The sequence below is a fragment of the Lygodium microphyllum genome, chromosome 1 (genome assembly GCF_053477565.2).
Source record: "Lygodium microphyllum isolate KBCC chromosome 1, Lygodium_microphyllum_v1.1.10, whole genome shotgun sequence".
Lineage (NCBI taxonomy): Eukaryota > Viridiplantae > Streptophyta > Polypodiopsida > Schizaeales > Lygodiaceae > Lygodium > Lygodium microphyllum.
The window spans coordinates 189,632,296-189,636,815 of record NC_141135.1 but is presented as its reverse complement, the minus strand read 5'-3'; the positions used below and the strand labels follow the sequence as shown (position 1 = coordinate 189,636,815).

At 45.3% G+C, this 4,520-nt stretch overlaps 1 pseudogene; it reads left to right on the top strand.

The window, feature by feature from the left end:
• Positions 1-2,139: 2,139 nt before the first annotated feature.
• Positions 2,140-3,841, top strand: LOC148042096 (mitochondrial uncoupling protein 5 pseudogene; annotated as a pseudogene).
• Positions 3,842-4,520: the final 679 nt, after the last annotated feature.

Below are 4,520 nucleotides of genomic sequence, written 5' to 3'. Positions count from 1 at the left end.
TTGGCTATTGCGGAATTCGCAATCTTTGAAAAATCTGTGTTTTATCCTTCTTCGTATGCTGAAAATGCTTCAGCAAACCTGCATATGCGTAGAGTACCTTCCAATGAACAACTTTGCAGTTCAGAGTTTTTGCGCAGGAACAGCCCTTCTATGAGTTTTGAATAGAAGTCAGTTTTGACTTCAGATGACTTGTCTGACTTGCAGAGTTGTAGACTTATGTGACTTGCAGAGTTCCAAACTTGCAAAACTTAGTTGCTTTATCTGACTTGCAGAATTTCGACTTGAGAGACTTGCAGAACTTGATTGCTTGTGTGTGACTTGCAGATTTGATATGACTTATCTGATTGAGGCTTAAATGATTAAGCTTTTAAGCTTAATAACAAAACGTCGAATCGTTGGGGGGGGGTGGGGGGGGGGGGGGCGGGCGTTTTTGCAATGCGGCGAAAAATTCGCGGCACATTCTAATACCTCGATGAGATTTTTTTAGAAGCTTAAAGCTTCTCTAAGCTTTCTAAGCTTTAATTTTTAAAGCTTTGAAGATATCAAGATTGAAACTTATCTTTGCAACTCCACGACTTCTATGTGAGGATGTAGGAGTGGTCCTCCGCTGCTGCAGGTTGGTCCTTCGCGATCTGATGATGGAAACAGAGGTTCTTGATCGCCAGGAATCCACCCGTATCGACCGTTCGCGACGAGATTGACCGTAGAGCTCGATCGTTTCAGGATCTCCGCCTTCGCATAAGATGGGTAGCAATTGGAAGCTCTTGATCTCAGCTTCGCTCTGATACCATTGGTGCGCAAATTGGATGCTGTATGCTTGCGTAGTGAATGCCAGAAGGTCCCCAAGAATAATAGAACTCTACTTTTTGCACAAAATTCAATGTAAAAAGCATGAACGACATGAATAAGAGACCAATTGGGTGCAATCTCCCCCCATGCCCTTGTGTGAGCGCTCCACAAAGCATGTATTTTATGTATTAATCATCTTCAAGCTCAAATAATAGCCCAAATTACAAAATAGCAAGCTTTTAGCTTTTGAGTTTGCTTTAGCACAAAATAGGAATAAAGCTAATGGGCGGTGCCCAAAGAGTCAGGCGTACCCAATACAATGTCCAAGTACAAATAACATAATCGTGTGCCCATGCGCATACAAAATAATAAATAAATATCCAACGCCTCACTAAATAGGCGCGACAAAATATAGGCATCATGCCTAAGGTATGCGCCCATCAAAATATAAATGATAAATCGAATACTCGCTATCCTCCAATGCTTTCCTCCGCCACTGCTGCTATCTCTACACATCAACTGAAGCATTCACAATCGTTAATAAAATAATACAATTAAACCGACAAAAGTGAATACCTAGCAGTCTTCAGCTACATAAATAAATCAACTGGTTAGAAATCAATCCTAACCTTAATTTATTACGAGTGGGCACTCTAAACTCATAAACGTTTATTAATTTAATATGCATTTTGTGGAATCACCCGCTATGGTCACCCATGTACACACTAAATTAATGAAATGCTCGAAAAGGATAGGCGTCCCCATCAACTTCTCGCACCAAGAATCCACTTTGTGTATGAGCCCCGGTCATCAAAGTTTACGGAATCCACCATAAAACCTCACGGAATCCACCGTGAAATATGCTTCTTGGCATCAGTGATAGGGTACAATAACCTATACGGACACCCAATAAGATGTAAAAAGCATTATTTTTTGAAGAGAAGAAACCTCATTTAACATAGCCAAAAAAATGTGAATGTTGAAACTCACGCTCATTAACTCGAACTAAATAAATATACATATTCTCCTTTCGAGATTCTCGAATCTCCATGTATTTAAACAACACTAATGTTATCTACAAACGTATTTTGTCACATATCTAAACACCATCAATAGAATTGCTACATAACAAACATGCAATAGTTACATATGGAACTTCATACTCCTTTACTTAAGTCCACCTATCAACCTAGTTTTCTTCTCAAGCGATTGCCAATAGGATTGACGGCTCCGATATAACTCGAAATTTCAAATGACATAATGGTCCGCTTGGGGCTTAGTATGTATGTAGGGAACGCTGTAAGTCACAGAACATTCAACAAGAGCGCTTTTCTCCACACTGGCGCTTTCTTCTCGTCTGCGTCAGATTCGACGACGCACAGAGAGAGAGAGAGAGAGAGAAGGAGAAGGAGGAGGAGGAGGAGGAGGAGGAGGAGGAGGAGGAAGGAAGGAGAGGAAGAGAGAGAGTGCGTGAAGTGCAGATGGGGGTGCAGTTCTTCGTGGAAGGGGGTCTCGCCGCCATCACTGCCGGCTGCGCCACGCACCCTCTCGACCTCATCAAGGTTCGAATGCAGCTCCATGGCGAAGCAACCCTAATCCGCTTCCACCACCACCATCCCGCCCTTGCCCTCGCCTCCTCCTCCTCTCCCTCTTTCCACCATCGCCATCGCCTTCGTCCCCCGTCCCCACTCTCCATCGCTTCCCGCATCATCCAGTCCGAGGGCCTCTCTGCGCTCTTCTCCGGCCTCTCGGCAACCATCCTCCGCCAGGGTGTCTACTCCACCACCTGCCTGGGTCTCTACGAGTCATTCAAGGCCCACATTTACGCCTCGCACGGCGGCAGCGCGGCCCCATCCGACCATGCCCTCCCCCTCCATCAGAAAATCTCCGCTGGCTTGCTCTCTGGCGGTATCGGTGCTGCCATCGGAAACCCCGCCGATGTCTCTCTTGTCCGGATGCAGGCAGATGGCCGCCTCCCCTTCCACCTGCGGCGTAACTACTCCAGCGTCTGTGATGCCCTCTTCCAGATTGTGAAGAAAGAAGGCGTCACTTCCCTGTGGCGTGGATCTGCTCTCACCATACAGAGGGCCATGGTGGTTGCGGCGTCACAGCTTGTGACATACGATCAGGCCAAAGAGAACCTCCTGCACCGCTGCATGATGAGGGATGGAGTGGCCACTCATGTCATGGCGAGCTGTGCCGCAGGTCTCGCTGCTGCCATTGCCTCGAATCCAATCGATGTCATGAAGACTCGCATCTTGAACATGAAAGTGGAGCCTGGTCGGACCCCACCCTACTCCAGTGCTCTGGACTGTGCCATCAAGACTGTGAAAGCGGAGGGGCCTCTGGCACTGTACAAGGGTTTTCTACCTACATTGATGAGGCAAGGTCCTTATGCGATAGTTATGTTTGTGACTCTGGAGCAGGTAAGAAAACTGTTCCAGTATTTTAGTTAAACCTTGCACACAAACTTTCAGACCTATACATTACATAGGTTGTGGCAGTCTTGACAATCAAATTCCCAACCTACATATTCTTGGCAAGCTTCTACGGCGCAGTCATAAGTTTGAGATGGGCGATGTAGCTCTCTCTGAGTTTTGGACATAGGTTTAGATGAACTTGTACATTTCGATGGTTTTGTCATGGTATAACAAACAGTAGTAGGGAGTATAAGCAGCACGCTGTTACTGTGCTCATTGACTAAAGTCAGTGTTTGCTGATTTACCAGTCATTGCACGCTTGTCTCCTTTCCTTTCACCTCTTATGTGATTACGTGTTTTGCTAGTTTACTGTGTGCTCATCATGCCTCCTTTCCTTTGGCCCATCAACCTGGAGGAACAGGAATCTGGTCTTTCTAGGTGTATGCATTGGCAGGCCTCAGATGTTTTGCAAGAACAGTCATGCCAGATATGAGAATCCCCTTTGACGTAGAAGGTTTGTGTTTTTAACTCCAGGATCCCAGATTAACTGGCTGCTCTTGAATTAATTGCACGTTAATCAGTCCCTCCAGATCTGGACTCTAAACTATTGAGCCAGCCTTCCTCTTTACTTCTGATCTCAAGTGGTTGTTGATTGACCTTCTAGGTCTAAGCTCTTTCAGAAGCAAGAAACCCAACACAATCTAGCATAGAGTTAGTTCTGATTGATGCGGAACTGGCCAATACTATGTATTCTATGCTAGTGATAAGAATACAACTGAGGGCATGGATGTGAGATACATGCAGTGTTGATGTTGAGGCTATCTCAAGTCTTTTGAATATTAGCAATATGGCACGAGCAAATCAGACAGCTTTTGGTCTGTGCAAACAGCAGTTCACAAATGCGATGCTGAAACTGGTATTACATTTTGGAAGCCAGCATAGCCTGGGGGCTCCCACAAACCGGAGTAAGTGGATCCCTTGTGTAAATGTACTGTCTGTGCAGGTCAACATGGTCAGAATGCTAAGTAAGATTCTGTTCAACTAACAACCATTGTCATTCGCATGGAAACTTGTAAGCTGCATACCAACCTCTAGGCAGCAGTGACGTAGAAATGGCTTTGGTTGGGTACTGCATGGCAGCAGCTTCCACCTTCAGTGGAGACCATTTGGGGCTCTTCTGCAGGAATAAGACTTAGCATAAGTGAATCCTATGCTTTACTCAGTTCTTGAAATGGATAGGGTCTTCAGGTCTCTTGTTGTTTATTTCCTCAACTTTAGATTTCAGCATTCTCTTTTTGCATCTTGGATTCT